The sequence below is a fragment of the Anoplolepis gracilipes genome, chromosome 15 (assembly GCF_047496725.1).
Source record: "Anoplolepis gracilipes chromosome 15, ASM4749672v1, whole genome shotgun sequence".
Taxonomy (NCBI): Eukaryota; Metazoa; Arthropoda; class Insecta; order Hymenoptera; family Formicidae; genus Anoplolepis; species Anoplolepis gracilipes.
The window spans coordinates 6,819,280-6,841,797 of NC_132984.1; the positions used below are offsets into that span (position 1 = coordinate 6,819,280).

General features: G+C 31.1%; 1 protein-coding gene across 5 annotated transcripts in view; it reads left to right on the forward strand.

The window, feature by feature from the left end:
• The first annotated feature begins 626 nt into the window (after nucleotides 1–626).
• LOC140673757 (uncharacterized) overlaps nucleotides 627–22,518 on the forward strand; it is a 67,736-nt gene continuing 45,844 nt past the window's right edge. For 2 of the 5 annotated variants that reach the window (XM_072906897.1, XM_072906896.1), the window contains exon 1: nucleotides 10,894–11,196. The gene's annotated coding sequence lies outside the window, so the exon portion shown is untranslated. Of the gene's footprint in view, nucleotides 650–10,893; nucleotides 11,197–22,518 lie in introns of those variants that run through there. The other 3 variants (XM_072906900.1, XM_072906901.1, XM_072906904.1) reach the window with 2 other exon arrangements.

Consider the following 22,518-nt stretch of genomic DNA (forward strand, 5'->3'; position numbering starts at 1 on the left):
CGTCCGATTTTATTGTATATTTATATTGTTACGTCCGCGGAACGATATCGATATTATTTCCGAACGCGCGCGATGCAACTATTCGACTTTACTATACACACTCGCAATAAAGCGCACACGCAATAAAGAAGATTTCTTGAAATACACAACGATCTTTATAAAAATAGTAATTATATAGATTATAATTAAAATTCTCATTAATAATCTCTTTTGAACAAAATCCTGAACGAGCCTTTGCTTTTTCTAAATTCTAAAATTCTAAATAATAATCTCCGTGCGATGCCCCTACGAGTGTTTTCGACGACTTCAGACCGATCGATATATTGATTTTCCGGCTCAGCTGAGAGAGTCAATCAGTATTTCTTCAAAAACGGACGACACAGACATCATGGACACAACAATATTTATATATTTTATCAAATATTGTATATTTATACTTGTATTATATTATTATGTTTTTATTATATTTTTACTTTTTTAATTATATCTTTATTATATTTTTTACTATATTTTATTATATTTTTTCTTATTTTTAAATTATATTTTTTTATAATAAGTGGATATTTTATCTGCTCACGACAATGCAAATCATTTTGTTTAAAAGTTTTATACGTCGTCTACAATGGCAGCAAGCAGTACAGAGTACAGAGTAAGTAGTAAGCAGTACGAAATGGGATTCGTTCATTTCATCGGGAGTAACGAAATGAACAAATCCCATTCTTTTTCTTCTGTCCTCTCCATATCTTCTTTTCTCTATTCCCCAGTATCGATCAGACAACATGCCTGCCCTAATACCGTCCCCTCCCCTCACCTCTTCATCCTACCCTTCACCTGCCCTCCCTGGTTCCCATTTTTTTGTATCATATACTTCGAATACTTATATTGCTTAACTTCCTCCACCTCTTTCCTTTGTCATCTCCAATTTACTTTCTTCAACCTCCCTCCTTCCCTATATCTCATTATTTTTTGAATAATGATTTTCAAAATGATACAAAAGAGCAGGAATCTAAAAGTAACAGTTACAATTCAAATATTAAAATAGAATAAAATAAAATAAAACATATATGCATCTGTTCTTTTCTATTATCCGAAGCTAACAGAATCTCTGAGCACACACGTATGCGGTTCGCGCTTGTGTACATCATTCTTTCTATCGTATCCCCTTTATTTGGCATATTGCGTGTCTTGAATCTGGGTTCTCTGCTATCCCCCAGCCCCCAATATCGATCGGGCACCATGACGGTCATGGTCATGGCATGACCTGCCCTAATACCGCCTCCCTCCCCACTTCGTCCTATCTTTCGCCTGCCTTTCCTGCTTCCCATTTTTTTTGTATTACATACTCCGGATACTTATATTCCTTAACTTCCTCCACCTCTTTCCCTTGCCATCACCAATTTACTTTTCTCAACCTCCCCCTCCCTTCCTACATTTCATTATTTTTTAAATCATGATTTTCAAAATGATACAAAAGAGCAGGAATCTAAAAGGTAGCGGTTACAATTCAAATATTAAAATAAAATAAAATAAAACATATATATTACAATATTTGAAATATAGATAAAATTTGTAAGGTAAAAATAAAAAATTAATTAATGCGAACGTGTCGGGTGTTACACAAATTTGAAGGTCATCGGTCAAAAAATGCGGGAGAAATTCTAACATTAAATCTTAGGTTCTGACCGATCATCACAATGTATAATTAATATAGTAACAAGAAATTAAAATAATATCAAAATATAAGCGACTAAATGTAAAAGTGTATATTGATGATGGTCAGAAATGTATTCGCCGCTCGCATGTGTGTTAAATTAAAATTAAGAGTTTGAAATTTATGAGATAACTAAAACATGCATCTGAATAAAAATTAAATATAAAAAAAATATAATATTCACCAAGCCTGAGACACAAAATTTATTTGTTTATTGATAAATTTATAATCGAATTCTAATTATTTTATTATTCCACTACAAAGGAATAGTACCAATGTCGCTAGACAATATGGCGACCTCTTCCTCCCCTAAAATCTTCACTCCCCGCGCCTGAAGGCTCTGCCCAGATATTTATACATCAATGCTCCTAAGAGAGACAGTTTTTTTCGGGCTTTTTTTCCTGTCGCAGTTATGCGTCGTGACGTATCGATCGTCTCATTGTGCGTAGCTACGTCAAGATAAACACTCTCGGCTAGAGTTTTGCGCTTCATTGAGATTTGTTGTAACATGGAATAGTTGATTTCTGATATGTAAACTAAACAGATATTTGAACTAAACAGATAATAACAAGAAAATATTGACAAAATATATAATAATGAAATTAAATTCTAATAAAAATATCAATTGAAAACTATATTATTTTATTGTAAATAAGACATTAATTTTTTGTGGGTACATTTTTATCCGCATTTCTCCAAACATTTGCAATGTACATACGCAGCACGTGGAAACTGCTTTTTTAATTCTGCTTTGCATATCGACAAAGTATAAGCATTTATATTTTTCGTTTTTACTTTAAAAACATTATTAGCATCTTTGAATGTATACGTTTTTGAAAGAATAGCAAATCGAGCTTCATTAACCTGATTTATTTTTTTTAAACCATATAAACGGCAAACAAATGCTTCTATTTTTTTAAAAACGTCTATGAAATTATTATCATGTAAGTTGCTTATATTTATAAAAGCTTCTTGAAATTCGATGGATTTTTTAAGTAAATTGAAAGGCCTATTTTTCCCCTTTCTGAAAAATATAGGATTATAGTTGCAACTTGTTGCATGAAAACCTGGGAGGGAAACACACAAAGAATTTCCTAAGCTTTTATGTAACTCAGTTACATATTAATAATTCATTGGTTATTTCCAACACCGACTTCTATCCAAAATTTTCATATTTTGATATTTCTTACCAGCATTTATAATACCAATATTTATAATAATATATTCACGATTTATATAGCAACATCATATTATTAGAAACTAAGATGTTGGAATAGTCCTATAGAAAATGTTAAATTACTTCGACAAAAAATTTAAAAAAACCTGCCATTGTTTAATTATCTCCGACATTATTTCTCACTTAACTCTGATTCGGGCTTTGCTGGCGATTGTACGCGCAAAACTTTTTTTTCTACAAAAAAAGAGAAGTTAGGGGATTAGCTAATCGACCACACGTGTAGCCAGGAAAACATTCGAGCCTCGTGCGTAACGTAGAAACGAATTTCGCTCTGAATAATGGAGTAATCGATATACGGCGCGGCGGAATCTCAACAAAAATTTTTATACCACAATTTCACATACTTTCAAATAATCATAACTCCACGAAAAATTGTCGTATTTGGAATTTTTTTGTAGCTTAAAGCTTCTACTTTAAAAAGCATTTATCAGATTTTGAATTTTTCCTTCCCTCTTACTACCATATTCTCAAAACTAAGGTGTTTTGTCTCCAAGAAATTGCATAGTTTGACACACTCCACCGAGTGGAATGCAACCTTTTCGTGTTGTACATACATCGCTAATACTGGCAATAATAAAAATGTATAGATAACTTTGATACGTCATAACTCCGAGAAAAAAATCATACAGACCTCAATTTTTTTTTTTAATTTGTAAAGGAAAGTCCAATTTTTACGATGATTATCATATTTGTGAAAAAAATTCATTTAGTCGCTTAATTATCTATATGTTTATAATAATTAAAGTTCAACAAATATCACAGAGTCTTTAAGATTCTAAAAAATGTATCAAATTATAAAAACGAAATATAAAATTGGACGCGATTAAAAGATTTTCTTACAAATTTTTTAAAATTGATATTTTTTTAAAAATAAAATTATCAACAAAATTAAATAAAGATTCCGAATATTACAAATTAAGATAAATATTATAAAACTAGATTAAGAAGAGCTGCGCGCGAGATAAATAGCACAAAAATAAATCTCCTCTTTAAATGATTGTAATATACAAATGATTGTAATATATAAATTTGCCCAATAATCATTAAGAGTTATTACGAGGCAAATTTCTCCCACATCGAGTGGCACGACATTGCGGCACAAGGACATATTACGGGACATAGGGGACATAACTATATAAATTTAATAATGGTTATTAGGCAAATTTATATATTGTTATGTCCCCGTATTCCACAATAATATTTACATAAACAACATTCAAAAAAAAGGGCATAAAGAACGATTTTCTTAATTTATTACCTTATGTTCCATATATCTCAGAGAAATTCAAACCTCTGATAAAAAGAGATGAATTCATAAAGAAATTAATAGACGTGTCATATGTAGGGCAGATAAAACGTACGTTGAAAACACGTGTCGGGCAGCATAAAAGATATGTAAATTTAAACATCACTCAAAAATCAATGATAACGGAACATAGATTTGATAAGAGACATGAATTTGACTAGAATAATATTCAAATCCTTGATAGGGAATCCTGCTATAAAAAAAGATTGACTTCTGAAATGTTGCACATGAAAAGACAGAAGGCAGGTTTGAATTTACAGAGCGACACGGAAAATTTACATTCTTCCTATCTCTCTATAATTGAAACTCTCAAAAAAATTTAAACTTTGTAATTACCGTACTGATGTTCTTTAATTTTTATAAAAACAACACATGATATGAAATAACAAGATCGTCAATCTAGATATATATATATATATATATATATATATATATACAGCGTGTCCCATCTGGAAGTGGTCATCCCCTTTTATCTTTTAAATTAAAAGAGATAAACCATAACAAGTATATACAAAATTAAATGATTTGAACTGAATTTTAATGTGAGTATAGTGATTGATTACAAAATTTATCTGTATTGAAGAACGGTATGCATAATTTTTTTTTATGATAATGTAAATATTTTGGTATAATAAAAGTTGTAGCACTGTTGTATATATATATATATGTATATAAATATATATATATATATATATATACAGGGTGTCCGTCCCGTAACTCTCAATTAATACTTTAGGGGATGAAAGAAGGTGGAATTTTGAGTAAAAAGTTTCTTTTCCGATTTTGGCTCAGACCATTATTTACCGAGTTATTAACAATTAAAGTTGACTAATCAGACGGCGCGCGACCGGAGTACTTAGGAGCGTAATATGCCATGGGACTCTTCGTGCTTACCGTACATTTTCTTCATTAAAATTTTATTGTAAATTTTCTTGTTAAATAATGAATAAATAAATAAATCAATAAATTGTTAGATAAATAAATTAAGTTTTAAAAATTTCTCAAGAAATTGAAGTTTAAGTAAAAACTGAGAGCACCATCGTTTCTATGAAAAAAATTACGTATATGTATATGACGCATGTAAAGACAATTTTTTAAGAAATTGTTTAAACAATTTATTTATTATGATAATGTTTTTTTTGTCAGTAATCTTCCTAAATACTCATGGCGAACGTCCCGTAGTTATTCCCATAACTGCTTGATTAGCCGTGAGAATTTATGCGTTAAATAATTGAATAAATGTATAAATAAATAATACATAATTAAATAAACAAAATAATAAGAAATAATAAATAAAAATAAAAAGCAATCAGAAATTTGTAAACATTTCTAACTGTATTTATTCTTCTTTATTTATTTATTTATTTATTTATTTATCTATCAATTTATTGATTTATTTATTTATTCATTATTTAACAAGAAAATTTACAATAAAATTTTAATGAAGAAAATGTACGGTAAGCACGAAGGGTCCCATGACATGCTACGCTCCTAAGTACTCTGGCCGCGCACCGTCTGATTAGTCAACTTTAATTGTTAATAACTCGGTAAATAATGGTCTGAGCCAAAATCGGAAAAGGAACTTTTTACTCAAAATTCCACCTTCTTTCACCCCCTAAAATATTAATTGAGAGTTACGGGACACCCTGTATATACATATATACATATACAGAAAACTGTCTATTTATATATATATATATATATATATATATATATATATATATTTGTCAAACGTTATATAATGTGAATTCGCAATATAAACACAATATATGTATATATATTGTGTTTATATTGAGAATTCACATTATATAACGTTTGACACAGTCACCGACACATTATGTCAATTCGTTTTTCGAGGGCAAAATAGACAGTTTCAAATAAGTGGTTCATTAACAACATTTACATACGTATTATTACCACAACATGTAACAAAAGAATACAATAAATATGCATAAGTACTACCCCAAAGAAAATTCAAATTTTTTTATTGTAATCAACAAAACTAGTGCAAAGATAGTACGTACAAGTGTTTTTACGAAGGCGCAAGTCTTTTTATAAGTTTTAAATGAAAAAATTACATAAATAAATTTATTCATCATCATTCATAAGATCTTCAAAAAAAGTTGATAGAAAGAAAGAAAAAACATGTATATTAGTTAGTTTCATACATGCATGCGCGCGCGCACGCACACACACACGGGGTGGGTGCAAGGGGGGCCTTCGGCCCCCCTCCCGCATCCGCCCCGTCCACCTTGTTTCACATGTACATTGCAAGCAAAGGCAAAGTTTATATGGGTTTGCAACTTTTTACGCGAAGCGAGGTGCACGGAGTGGATGCGGGAAAGGGGCCGAAGGCCCCCCTTGTACCCCCCCCCCCGTGTATGTGTGTGTGTGTGTGTGTGTGTGTATGTTATGAAAATATTCCCTCGTTTATATTTATATTATTCTATGCAAATAAAAATCAAATTTATTAGTACTTGAAATTCGCATATCTCGAAATTGAATATTAGTATTCTTCATCGTCATAACTTCTTCAGAAAGACTTGCATCTTCATAAAAACACTTGTACATATTATCTTTGCACTAGTTTTGTTGATTACAATAAAAGAAATTTGAGTTTTCTTTAGGGTAGTACTTATGCATATTTACCAAGAATACATATAGAAATTACTGTTAGTCAATAATGTCTATGGGGATGACGGGATGACGGACCACAGGATTCCATAAAAAATCTATGTGGACAAATCAGGTCATCCTTCAAGTTGACTGCTTCACGAAATTCGAATATATATTATTTTATATTATTTTGTTTTACTATTATAATCATAAAAGCAAAAAATTTTTAAAGTTAAAATTTTCTATCTTATATTATTCTTCAAAATAGTTTGCGTTATATAAACTATGGTACATATTATTAGAGAAAAATAGGTTATTATTATTATTATTTTTAAATGTTATATTTGCATATAAATTGAATATTCAAGTAATAAAAAAGAAATAAAGTATTTAAATTTATTATTTCATTATTCAACATTTCACGAGATACTTATTTTATTATAGATTTTTGCGAAATGTAGAATTAAATCTGTAATTATGTACACATTTTCACTTATCACGAAATAATAAATACAAGTTATCCTGTGTATTTTATATGATATAGACTGGGGTCTATATAATCCGCTTACATGCGTTTGCGGGGCTGAAAATCTATATTTAACGTTGCGTGTATTATAGATTGTCAGCACCGTGAGCAGATTTCGGACCGCAGTCAATCTGTCACATTTTACGTCATATGCTCATGTTTATCAAACACTGCGTCATTTATTCGTACAAGTTTAATTTGCACTGAGGAGAATCTCAGCGAAGATTAAAACGTACGAATGCGCACTGGACATTTGTATCAATCGGACGGATATCACTTACGTTAAGTTTTTCTTCGCCCATGTACTCAATATTAGTTATTAAAAATATAGTTATTACATTTCGATATAATTTATTTACTTTAATAAAACTATTTTCTTTATGCTCCAACCGCCAAGTATTCGTGTTATTTATATTTCATACTTTTGTATAATTTCCATGTTGGTAGGTTATCATTATTAAAGTGTGTGTTGTTTATTATTTACGAGTGTGAGTCCGAAAGTAATAGCCGAACGGTTACGTCGCGCGGGTTGCATTATATATCGATCCAGCGGACGCGTAACAATATTACAAATTATTATAAATTAACCATTAGAAGTTTTAGGGGAGACCGGGACTCGTTGAAACCAGGGGCAAATTGGCGTTGCGTTCCTTTTATATATTTATATATTTTATATTTATGCAAAAGAAACTTCCATGAAAATTATTTCAAAATAATTCTTTTATAACATAGGTATTGTTCCAAAAGTTTTAATTAAATCAATCAAAGGAGAGAAATTGGGCAATAGGAGCTACGCTTTGTAATTGTTGAGCAATTATTTATTTGTACATGCTTAAAATTGTACATGATTAAGTTAAATCAATGATTTAATTAAATCAATCAAGTGTGTAACGAGACATCCCCCGTTATTATATCCCGACCAACCATTCGGCGAACACCAGCCGGGCAAAAGCGGAGGCGCGATGCGCCCTTTTTTAATTTTCCAACTATTTGCGGCCGTTCCGACAAACAGATCTCGGCGAGCGAGAGACTAACAAGAGAAGTGTCACAACTGTCCGACATCGATTTAATTCTCTTTAAAATATGTTGTTAAACACAAAAATCTAAGAGACACCTATTTTTTATACGTTTTATAATTCATATTTAGGAGATGAAACACCCCTTTGAAAAAAAGCGGTATTTTCTTTCAAAGTCGAATATCGTCGAAACAATAAGAGATAGAAAAAAAATTGTTAAATGAAAATTTAACGGTTTGAAGAGTACTTTAAAGTTATGAGAAAAAATTTTTTATTTTTATTTTTTTTTTCAAAAAACCCCCACCATCCATATTTTTTCAAAAATTGTTAATTTTTTTTTCACCAAATTAAAGCTTATTTTTTCCGCATTCAATCATATATAATAAAGTTATTTTACGAAATATCATTTTCAAAAATTAATTTAAACACTTCTGTATATATAATATATACGCTATTCGTGATCATCCATGCTATGTGACTAAATGAGTATTGTTGAAACAATGAGACACATAAAAAATGTTTTAAGTAATATTTATATAGTTTTCTGTGTACTTTATAATTATATATATAAGTATAAACTAAAAACAATAAATTATAATAGGCAATAGAGAGCAAAAAATATGTCATAACGTACGGGATAGGTAATAATTAACGAATAATATAATAAATCAATAATAAAGTGTATTATATATAGTAACAAAAAATAAAGCGTACTCATATATGTCGCAACCAGCTTAGATAAAAAATTATTATTATTGGAATTATTTATCGCAAATACATAAAGTTAACGTAAAATCGATGTTATTCCGAAAAAAACGACAATGTTAAGCGAATTAAATATAATTTCAATAAATGCGGACGTTACGACATATTTTTTGCTCTCTATTGCCTATTATAATTTATTGTTTTTAGTTTATATTTAAGAGAGTCCTGATATTATCTATTTATATAAGTATATATACAATATTTTTTTTCATAATAAAAATTATAATTTTTAAAAATTATTTTTAAAAATTAAATTCTCGCAATTATGTCATTATAAATGGTATATTTTATGATATTTATAATTTCTACTATGAATAAAAATTAAAGACAATTTTATTCAAAATTTATTCATTTATAATAAAATTATTTTATTGAATCTTTGAGAAATAAACGAAAAAATCACTATATGTATACATATATGGAATCCACTTACAATAATAATGTCGTTTTCGTTTATTCAAATTTTTACATTAAACATTAAAAATTTTTAAACATTATTTTACATTAATGTAATCAAAATGAAATAATTGTGATAGTGCTATTTATATAAAGAGTGTAATAATTTTGGTAATAATAAATTATTTTAAATAAGACAAACTTTTAAAAAAAAAGTGTGAACAAGCTTTCTTAAACTCTTTTAGATTCTGTAAATGTAAATAAAATAATTTTTTTATTGTTATAGTTTACTTTCAACAGATTTGTAAATATTGTCAAAATCGCTTTCTTCACGTCTCTTCAATTTCTTTTTTATTTTTTAAATTCTAACACAATACAATAATTTTCATAATATCGAATTCTTGACTAATCATTGAATTATCTGTCTACTTAAATGTTTTTTTTACAAAATAGAAAGATACTAGGAAGAGATTCCAGCAGTTTCTATGTGATACTGCATTTCAATACTTTTATCAATCCCTAAGTTCCATTTTACGGATATGTGCAGATGTATCTATATGTATATGTTACATGTACTATATAAAATGCGCGCATATGCATGAAACGAAAAATATCTATGTTTCTTTATTTGAAAATTATATTCGAAAAAAAGTATAATATATTCAAGTATATTTGAAAAAAATCCCAGACAACACAGAAAGGCCAAAAGATCACCTTTAATTTGAAATTATATCATCTTAAAGATATTTAAAAGATAATAAGATGTCTTTAAGTTGTCTTTTAAGCATCTTTTAAAGACATGTGCTGTCTGGAAAGTAACGATAAAAGTAGCTGTTAATTTCGTTACTCGCTATCGAAAAATGTAATAAAGTTACTTTTTTCGTTACAAACAAAATTTGTAACACCGTTACCGTTAGAGTTACTGAAAAAAAGTACCTGTAACGGTAACGATGTTACAAGTAACGTGTTATTTCCCAACTTTGCGTACATCACGGACCAGGACAAGCCCTTTTCTCCGAATGAATTACAAGTATCGATTGCCTCCAGTGCGCTCTTGGCGATGCCGATAGAGCTGGCATGAATTTCTAAAGTTCTATCGTTATATCGACTTCGATGTTCCCACATGCCATAATCCGGGGTACGATAAGCTCTCTCAACATGTATACTAGATTTTGCACAAAGGCTACTTCGTTTTGCGTATATATAATTTGTAGATCGGAAGAAATCATTTGCACCAAGAATATCAAGTAAAGGGATACAATGTCAATCTAAACACACGCATAGAATAGAATATAATATTCAACAAAGTAAAAATCTGAAACAGCAAATACATATTTTTTGATAGATATATATATATATTTTTTTGTATATGTGCGCATGCTTGGCGCCACATATACACGGCTTGCGCTTGTGTGTGCGTTATACAGAGCGTGAGCCGCGTCAGGCATCACTGCGCGCAGTCGAGTTCTAGACGTTCGTAGTTCCACACGTGCTCCAACAACCCTCGTCATCATCGTACGAGCAAGAGAACGTCGAACACCATAAGGACACTTCACATATTGCGAGTGCTATATGGTATGGCGATATTTCCGGTACTAAGCTGCTACAAATTCTACATGCCAGGTATTCTAATATACTGAAAAAAAGTATGCAATCCAAAAAAAAATAACTTGTTTTAAATAAATAATTTAGTTAAATAGTACCAATGACCAATTATTTGGAATTAAATAAAAATATTGTATAGAATGAGAGACTGTCTGCTAAAAAGTAATAAATTATTTATTATATTCAAAATAAATAAAGTAAAATGTAAAAAATATTTATTTATATAACTATTTTATTTACTATTTTTTAATGTTGTGTTACTAAAATTGAATAATTATTAACTAGATTTCAATAAACAATTGTTCAGTTTAAGCAATATACAAATTAAATTTTAATAAACGCTTCTTTAAGTTAATAAAAAATTAACTTAAATTTAATTAAATGTTTCGTGAAAAACTTTTTCATACACTTAAAATGAACTAAATATTTGTTTAAAATTTAGCGTCTGATTGTCAAAATAATAAAGCATTATCTCCTTTCAAATTAATGTAGATTTTGTTTAATTTTAAATATTTAATAATTACACGAAGTGTTATCGCGTTAATAAAATTATTTATTAAGGATCTATAAAAGAATTACAAATGAAAGAGGATAATGTTTCTCACGCACGTCTTTCTCGTTTCGCGTCTACCGTTCGACTTCGACCTTTTTCTCTTCGTTTTCGATTTTTCGATTCGCTTTGTCTTTCGAGTTTGTCCTTATTATTATGTATTAGGAAATCGCGTACATAAACATCGTCATCGAAAACATATGTTCGACGGTCGGAAGTTTTGAATATAACGGTTAATATGACAATACGACATAAAAATACAAAATTAAATATATATTTTTTACAAAATATTTTTTACGCAAAAATATCCCCATATTCGGCCGTCCTGACTGAACAGTCACTTTGAATGTTCATCCGTTTCATCTCTAGAATCGTCTCCGAATGTATCTTCACTGCTGTTTATCCAAGGTTTCATAAAATCTGCGACCGATGAAGTCTGGAAGGGTCCTTCATGCTTTCCAACCCTATGCATCAAATACCGATTATTGTGTAGAACCTTGGTAATCTCATACGGTCCGAAATACTTATTAGACAATTTGAGCCTAAGGCCTTGCTGCGTTCATTTAATTGCGACGAGATCACCTTCTCGATAACAAACTGCTTCCTTTTTTCTCTTATCGTATTGCTTTTTATTTTTGAGTTGAACTTTAATAATATTCTCTTTTGCGTAATTTCGCAATTCGTTTCGGTCATCCTAGAACGATTCAATCTGCTCACTCTGTAAAAGACTTCTTATGTCAGGATCATCACGAAGATGTGGATAGACATCAAATAGAAGGCGAAAAGGCGTCATTCCAATGCTTCTGTGCGGTGTAGTATTCAGACACTGTTGCGCTGTATTCAAATATTTGTATCATTCTCCGGGCTTGATGGCAGACATCGTCGTCAGTAACGGAATCAATGTTCTATTTAATCTTTCGACTTGGCTATTTCCTCGCGGTATTCCTGTTGTAATTAACGAATGTTTGATACTTTCTGCTCGACAGTATTCTCCAAACTCCTTCGAGGTAAATGCGGTGCTTCTATCCGAAACAATTCTTCTAGGATTCCCAAAAATAATAGATTGTTTTTTCAATCGATCTATGATTTCCGTAGTACCCATCGACTTAGTCGCATACAACCAAGTAAACTTGGAAAAAGCATCTATCTACGGCGAAAATATAAGTGTAGCTCTTCTTCGTTGATGGCAATGGACCCAGATGATCGATATGGAAGGTATCTAATAAAACGCTGCCTTTCTCGATCGGGTTAAGCATACCTTCTTGCTTTCCTTGTTTTCGCTCAGCCAGAATGTACGCAACACAGTTGTGTACAACCGCTTCAACCTTAGGTCGTAATTTCGGAATCTAGTAGTCTTTTTTTACTAGCGTTTCCGTCTTGCCGGCCGCAAAGTGACTTCGTTCGTGTGCTCTTCAAATTATTTGCATCTGCATCGACTTAGGAACAACAAGTCGTATGTCATCGTCAATTTCCTTATATAACAGTCCGCCTCGTAAAATGTAATCGCTTAGCTGCCCTTGCTTCAACGCATCTAAAATCTTCTTCACATCATCGTCATGATTTTGTGCTCTTTTCAATCGAGCGGTCAATTCTTCTTCGCATTCATCGATGGTCAAACAAGGTGGAAGTGGGTTTCGACTTAAAGCATCCACATGAAACATACTTCTTCCCGGTCGATGCTCTATAGTATAACAAAACTCTTCTAACAACAACGCCCATCGAGCTACGCGCACGCAGAGATCTTTTTTATTCATCGTGAGTGCAAACGCACGGCAGTCCGTCACGATCTTAAAGGGTATTCCGATCAAATACACGCGGAATCGCTTAAGCGCCTTAATTGCAAGAACCTCTAATTAATAACTCGAATATTTCTCTTTTGCGGGTGTCGTTTTTCCGCTTGCATAATAAACTGGATGTAATAGTCGGTCTTCGCTGTTCCGCTGTAAAAGAATCGCCCCGTAACCGTATGTTGACGCGTCCGTATGTAATTCCATATCGACACCTATACGGTATAAACTTAATATAGGTCTATCGCTTAAAAGAATTTTTAATTGTATGAACGCATCTCTCTCGGCCGCTCCAAAACAGAACTTAACATTAGCCCGCAATAAATCAGATAACGCGATAGTAGCATATTTCAGAATAAATTTCCGGAAGTATCCAGTCAAACCCAGAAATGCTTGTACCTGTCGTATAATTCTAGGTTCAGGAAAATGTTTCACCGCCTCAGTTTTACGCTCAGATGGTCGAACAAGACTGTTGTCTATCGTGTGTCCAAGAAATTCGACTGCTCTCTTTAAAAAACAACACTTATTCCAATTTATCAAACTGGCTTGACTTGCAGTGTTAAATACGCGTTTTAAATTTCTTAAACCGCCCTCACTATCGTCAGAAAGTACAATTAAGCCATATAAACTAACATTATTTCGTCTCGTATTAAATCTTTAAAAATTGCATTAATGTATTTCTGAAAAACGGAAGGTGAGTTATAAAGTCCGAACGGTATTCGTAAGAATTCGTATTGACCATCAAGTACAATAAACGCAGTGTATTTTATACTCGATTCGTCAACTCTAACATGAAGAAAACTATTCTTTAAATCGATCGTACTGAAGACTTTTGTTCCCTGCAACATATCTAACTGATCTTCGATGAGAGGTAAAGGATAACGATCTTTTATTATCTTTTTGTTTAACAATCTGTAATCGACGTGAGCCGTCCCTTTCTTTTTACTAAAACAATCGGACTAGCGTTATCGGAAGTAGAAGGGCGAACAATCCCTTGCTTCTCCCACTCTACAATCTCGCTATTAACAATGGTTTTCTCGTATGGCGATAAGCGCCTCGCTCGCTGATATACAGGTTCGTCATCTTTTAAAACGATAGTCATCCTTATGTTGAGTTTTATTTGCGCATTTTATTTGGCTTATAATTTTCAATCAGCGTCGTAATGGTACGTTTATGCTCGGCATCCTGAATATGAAATATCCGTTTTACCAGCTTCGTGTGCGCCTTCTACATCGATCTGAAATATGTCCCCTACATTATAATCTTCGGTTGCCTCCCTGCAAATCGGACTAATTATTATCGCACCCTGCCTAACATTAACTTCTACTGTGTCTAAGAAGTCAGTGCCAATAATCAATTTCTGTCGAGATATTATATCCGAAACGACTCGTATAAGGGTCGGATAAGAATGTTCATCGACTGTAAGTTTTGCTCGAAATTCTCCTAGCGCGGCTATTTCGTCAGATCCCACGCCCGAGAAACGAATTTCAGTTTTTTGAAATCGAGGTGAACCTAGCTTTATATACTCGTCCGCACGCATCAAAGAAATATCACTATCCGTGTCTACTAGCGCTTCGATTTTTATGCCGTCTACTAGAACATTTTTAGTATATTTTTTACGCGAAGGTTGTGCTACAACGCAAGAATTTTTGAGTGCATCTTTCTTTTTTAAACATTTCGACGCGATATGCCCGAATTCTCCACACTCAAAACATTTAATTCCTAAACTTTTCGACGGACAATTCGCACTAATATGATCGCGCACGTAGTTAAAACACCTTTTGACGTTTGACACCGTTTTTTTCTTCTCGCCGCTGTCGACGTTACTCTTCCCTTCGTTTCGGCCGCTCCCGCCATCTCGCCCGCTCACCGCAGTTCCGCCGCCACGTCCATCCGATCGACTCAATCCTGCACAATAATCTCGCAATGTTACTGCTTCAAACGCTGCCAATAATGATTCCGTTTCTTGGAAGCGTTGTATGCGCATCTGATTACGTAACACATTTTCGGGGATACCGTCTATAATGTAGTCCATCATTTCCGCAGCCTCAATCGGTACACGATTGCCCATAATGATCTTCTTATGTACATATTTGCGGAATGTCTCATCCTTCCTCCAGACACGCGCTTCAAATGTCCTCCTGGTCGTCACTCTGTTTTGCTTATGACGGAACATCAATTTTAATTCGTCAATAACAGCGTCAAAACTCATACTGATAAACTCAGGCTTTGAATGGAACTACTCGAGAGCTTTCTTTTTTTAGTCTCATTCCGACTAAAATTCTTGCCGGGTCGCTCTCTAATTGATACGTCGTCTTTAAAAGTTTTATTTGCCTCTCCCATGTGTCAAAATCATTGGAAGTACCGTCAAAATTCGCCAACAAATCCGTGATCGCTGTCAAATTCAGTCGTGTATTTGAAGATGCTCTTCTTACGTCATTGTCATTACCCACGTCCACCTCCTCTTCTCGCTGTCCACGATTCATAAAATTCATATTCTGACACTCACGCAGTAAAGCAATTTCACGTCTAGCAAGCTCTAGTTCGCGTTTAGCAATATCTTTCTCGCGTCTGTAAACCTCGATCTCTCGCCGATATGATCTTCGTAATGATCACTGCCGCCAGCATCGTCCTCGTCTCGCTCAATCATCCATCCGTCCGAAGGATCCGCTTCCATCAATCGAGAGACAAGTTTGGCCTTTGTTCCCGTCGTAGACAGTTCACGATCCCTCAAAAAGTCTTTAAGCTGAGCTACGTTAAAAGCATTTGGATCTGACATGTCGTCACAAAATATTCGCCGTCAGCACACACTATGTAGTTTTCGTATTCGTTTGTCTTTAACTCGTGATTTGCAGCTTCCCGTCTATTTGCCACACACACACACACGATTTTGTCGTTTTTTCAACACCGCAATCAACGTTCTGTTCAGGTATTCACGCACCTGGTGATTCTTCGTCGTTAACCCACAGCACATACGGCTCGAGAAAATCGTCTCTCATCAATCGTCGTCTTTGTTCTTTTTGAAAAAAAAGAAAAAAAATAAAACAAATCTCCCCTCACTTTGATCCTTGATCCCGGAAAGGCCCCCCAAAAATTTGTAGATTTTGTTTAATTTCAAATATTTAATAATTACACAAGGTGTTATCACGTTAATAAAATTATTTATTAAGGATCTATAAAAGAATTACAAATGAAAGACGATAATGTTTCTCACGCATGTCTTTCTCGTTTCGCGTTTACCGTTCGACTTCAACCTTTTTCTCTTCGTTTTCGATTTTTCGATTCGCTTTGTCTTTCGAGCTTGTCCTTATTATTGTGTATTAGGAAGTCGCGTACAAAACATCGTCATCGAAAACATATGTTCGACGGTCGGAAATTTTGAATATAACGGTTAATATGACAATACGACATAAAAATACAAAATTAAATATATATTCTTTATAAAACATCTTTTACACAAAAATAATTCCCCACATTAATGTTTGTTTTATTAGATATAAAAATAAGATTGTTTTCAGTAAATATTCCATGAATTTATTAGAAATTTATTGTAAGATAACAGATCGTTTATTCAAAATAATTAAAACTAACTTCAAATTTATTTTACATTGATTTCATCTTATATATTAAACTTCAAGTTGAATAAATGTTGTTACACGGAGGAAATTTTATATTAAAAATTACTATAATGTGTAATAGGTGCGGATCATCATAGGGCCATTTTAAAATAAAGTCTTATGTAAAACTGTAAAAATTGCGTAAATTGTCGTAATATTTACAGTTTTACATAGCACTTTAACATGGTCCTGTGATGGTCCGCAATTACTATAGACATCATAATAATTTTTAATTTGAAGTCAATTTTCTGTGCATATAGATAAGTATAATGCAAGTTGTCATTAAGAAACGAAACTTTAATATAAGAAAATCAGTCAGTTATTCAATAATCATTTAGTAAAAAAATTACAGTTTGAAATAAATTATAGCATTTATTTTCTATAATTATTATACTTATTAATATTTTTTAAGTACATATATATTTATACATATAAGGTAACATTTTTATTTTGAATTCAATTTCGAAAGGTATTTGCTTTATTATGGTTATAGCGTAGTAAGCTTACACTACGAAAAAAATGTGCATGGAATATAATTTTTTTCATTAGATGAGAAATGTTTTTTATAAACCTTATAATCTACGAGCATATTTTGCTGTATTATAATCCAATTGTTACTTTGTTTTACTTCAAATGATTGAAAATGATTGCAATAACAAACATTTGAATATGTTTGACATAGAAAATAAATTTCTTTTAAAGAATTTACTAGTATAGCTTAATTTTTGCAAATGAAAAATGAAAGTTATTACTCATATTTATAATATTATTGATTGCGTAAAATGTACCATTGACTTTAACCTATGAAACTGAATCATAATCATAAAATGACTCGGAAGGTAGAATCTGCTTAATATTATCAAAATTTTCAACTAAAAATATTTTTAATTATATCGCTCCTTTAATCACTTGTAATGAAAAACCTTCATCATTAATGAATCTATTACAAAGATATAATTGATGCCTAACACTAAAAGTAAAAGGTAGATTCTTGTATGATGTAACCACTTTACTATATTATTCTTAAACATTTTATGCTTGCCTTCAAAACGAATAGAAGACATATACTTTAATGGATCAAATTTACGAATAAGTTGACCATAATGTAGTAAATTATGATGTTTTAGTCTGAGTTTACTCTCAAAAAGCTTCAAGTAAAACTTCAAGTATTGCGAACAGTGGATGAAAAAAAAATCTATTATTTTATCAGAAATAATATCGAATAAAACAATTTAGTGATTCGACGCAACATGAGATACAGTTTCCATATCGGATTTTCTATAGGGACTAAATCGGCAACAAAAATAACCAAATTATCAACAAGATAATGCATTTCCGAAGCAGAAAGAATAATTTTTGTATTTTTTATAGCTTCATGTTTTAAAACAGGACGTTACGTTTTTATCACAACTTGAACTGATAGTACAAATTCTTTCGTTTAATATTTCTATAGTAAAAAACTTATGTTTATTAATGAGATTGCTCAAAATTTTAGCCATATCATAGCGACAAATGCCTTCAAGTATATCGTGCATGGGATTGACAGACGCGTTACTTATCACGTGATACCCAGGGATATCGTTGACAATGCATTTTTCTATTACACCAAAAGAATGTTCGGAAGCATGTTCTAAATAATTATCAACTGTCCTTAAAATTTTGCAATTTTCTACTGTCATATATTGTATCTGTTTTTTAGTAGCATAACATATTTAACAACAATACGACTGATTAAAACTTTTACTGAACCCAAGAATAGTATTTAAACCTACACCCACAGAAAAGATTTCCTGATTTAATGTTATTACTCTTCAATCTATCATAAACTAGGATCGATATAGCGATAATCATATTTATTATTGAAGAAACAATATTTTAATCTTGAATGGAAAATTCTTAAATCTAGAATAAAATAAGCTTGGTGTTATCCCGTTAATTTTTAGAAGCAATCTCATAATATTTTAGATTTAAGAATATACTAGTCTGAAAGAATTCTTATTCTATTCTTGCGATAAAAGAATATGTAGAATACCAGGAATCTTATGTTATTCTTGATCTAAGATCTTTTTTCGTGATACAATAAAGTAAAGGTTCATATAATGTAATAAATAAATTTATATTATTTGATATAATGTTTTATCATATTAATACATATTTAATAATTATATAATATAATGATATATATTATATGTATAACATAATATATAATACAGATTATTGCTCGCGCGCGCGCGCACACGCACACGCACACGCACACGCACACGCACACGCACACGCACACGCACACGCACACGCACACGCACGCGCGCACGCACGCACACATATTTTTTTTCTTTTTACAATACAAATCAATTACAAAATCATAAAAATTATAAAAAATGCAGTATTTAATAGAAAAATTAATTAAATTAATGAAAAATAAAACAAGACGGAACCAATCTTAGATTATTAGCAGTAACTTGGATGTTGGCTGCTAAATGGATAGTTAAATCTTGAAATTTTAAGTAATACCATTGATCAGTAAAATTAATTTCATTAGCATGGAAGTGAGTATTGAAATTTACTGTAGTAAGTTTTTTAAGTAAAAAATGTACAATATTATTTCCAGATACAGATATTGTATAAATACAACCAAATTGAGGATTTTTATTTCTTTCCCATTTTATAACAATCAACATGCTATTTTCATAATGAGAATTATTAATTTTAATCCATTTAACAACATTCCATTTTGCGAAACAAATATCTTCAGAATATATGAAGAAAACTCTTTAATTACGTTAATAGTCTGAAGGAATGAAAAAGATATTTTCAAGGCTAAACCTGTCCCAGCCAGTATCGACAGCAAAAAAAAGTTATGATAGACTATTAAAAATACTTAACAATTATTCCAACAACATACTAATCTTTTCTGAGTAATTTCGTTTGAATGAAAGAATCGTATATGACTAAGAACAGCATCTGCTGCATTATAGTTTCTATTACAAGCAAAACTTAAACATATTTTTTTTAATTAAGTAATCTAAAGACATATATAATCTGAAAATATTAGTATCTAGTGAAAAAAGTTTGACATAGATACTTGTAATAATTCGTTAAAAAGTTTGACATAGATACATTAATAATTAATTAAATATTTAATTAATATTGATTGAGATGATAATATTGAGTGAAAAAAAGAAAAGATGTAAATAATTAGTAAATAAAAAAAATAATATCCGTGAATAATTCTTTCTTAGGAAGATAGTATGAATTAGAGTGTCATATGATTTAATCGACAAATCAGTGTAGTTACATTTGTAACTGAGCGTTTCATCTAATAAGTAAATGTCATACAAAAAGCTCTCTGAATAAATAACCATAAATGATATGCTTCAACTGGATATTCAGCATCAAGAACGAAAAATGATTTAAAACATACGTCAACAGCTTGTAAAACACTTCCTACTTTTCATAGATTGCTATTGATGCAGACATAAGAAGCAGTGATTGAATCTTCCACATTTCCGACAACAATTATGTAAGGCTGAACAGCAGCACTGATAGATACATAATATTCATTCCGTCGTTTCATAGCATTCAATACATCACCACCAATCTAATAACCAAAAAAAATTATCGATTTTATAATAAAAAATAAGACTAACAAAATAATAGAATTTTAAAATAGAAATTTCAAAAATTGTATAGTATTTACAGGTACTTTCTGAATAAATTCTTCTCTTGTTTTTTCCACTGATGGCTTAAAGACTTTCTTTCCAAGTTTTACTCTGCCTGTTGGCTTACATATAATAGATAAGATATTTAAGATAACGTAATCTTTAATATCTACAAAGAAAATAATAAAAAACAAGATAAATAAAATTTTTATAAAAAGAATAGTTTCTCTATATACTATTTCTTTGCGACCAATTATACCATTTAAAAAATGATTATTTAAGGCTCCTGAGTACTCGCCGCGAAACTTCGATGTCGACGGTGGCGACATATAGTTCTGTCTCTTTCCTTCTTTTGGGAAATATGTTAGAAGCGAGAAATGACAACCCAATTTATGTTGCAACCTACGTCGTAATTATTTGCTTTTTACTAGTGTTGTGATGTGCAACGTATTTATAAAACTTGTGAAAATGTACGGCTGCCAAGCTGTGTAAGGAATAAACTGTGTAAAGTAACATTTTCCTCACCTTTCGGCAGCTCTCAAATCGCGTGTTTTTCCGCATTTCAAGGGTTCATTTCGGACTCAATTTACAGTTATTTATCAATTGTCAGGAGAAAGGATTACCAGCCGTACATTTTTACAGGTGTGCTGAAGAGATTGGTAGTATTATTTCGTTAAAATATGTTTTTATTTACATGTCAGTTGCAATATAAATCAGGGTGTCATTTCTCGCTATTTCTCGCTTGTGACGTCACGATTTCAATATGGCCGCGATGACTACGTAGGAGCCTTAAATTCTCCATTATTACACACACCATTCAATAAATCAGTATTCTGCAAATAAGGTATGAAATCCTTTACATCATTATAATGTATAATATCATCCTGTAATATTACAAGCTGTTCCAATTTCTGTCTGATTGAAGGCCATTTCACCAAAATAATGTTCTGCTTGCCTTCTAGACAAGCATACTTGGTAATGAAAGAATACAAAGAATTAAAGTCATTCAAAATCTGAAAATAATAAAAAATATTATTCGACTACTAATATCATATCTTTTAAACTGAATTATCACTGGTTTATTCAAAAATTTATAAGTAAAACATACTAGTTTATAAGCTTGTGGTTGTTGTAAGATATTTAACCATTGTTCAATATACTGTTGGATTGAAATTTTTTTATTAGCTATAAAATTTTTGAGACGAACTTTTTGACATATTTTCCAATTTCATTTTTGCGCAGCTTTTATTTCATCCGGTAAAATATCCAAAAAGTTCCCGTATTAAAATATGATTTAAAAATTTTAATTACTTAAGAAGCGTAAAATTTACCATTAATAAGAGGAACCAAATCTTCATTTTGTATTTTTTCCTTTTTTCTTGAAGATGAAATCGCTCCTTTTTTTACGCAGCCAGGATTTAGCGTTTTTCACTTTTGTGGGCAATTTACCTTTAGCTAATAATTGCTTTTCTCTTTCTGTTTTTGGAGGTATATAATAAATTGATGTCTAGAAAATAATATAAATTGTCTAGAAAAATATAAATTTTGAAAATTTTGTCAGGAAAGCAATCATAAATAGAATTTTAAATAACATTTAGCAGTATTTGTTATGCAGTATGCTAATTTTTTAAAATTATTACTTTTTCTGTAGGAAATTGCTCACAAATTTTATTAGCAATTATTTCATAATGCCGATGTTGTAGACTAAAAAAATAAAATTTAAACTA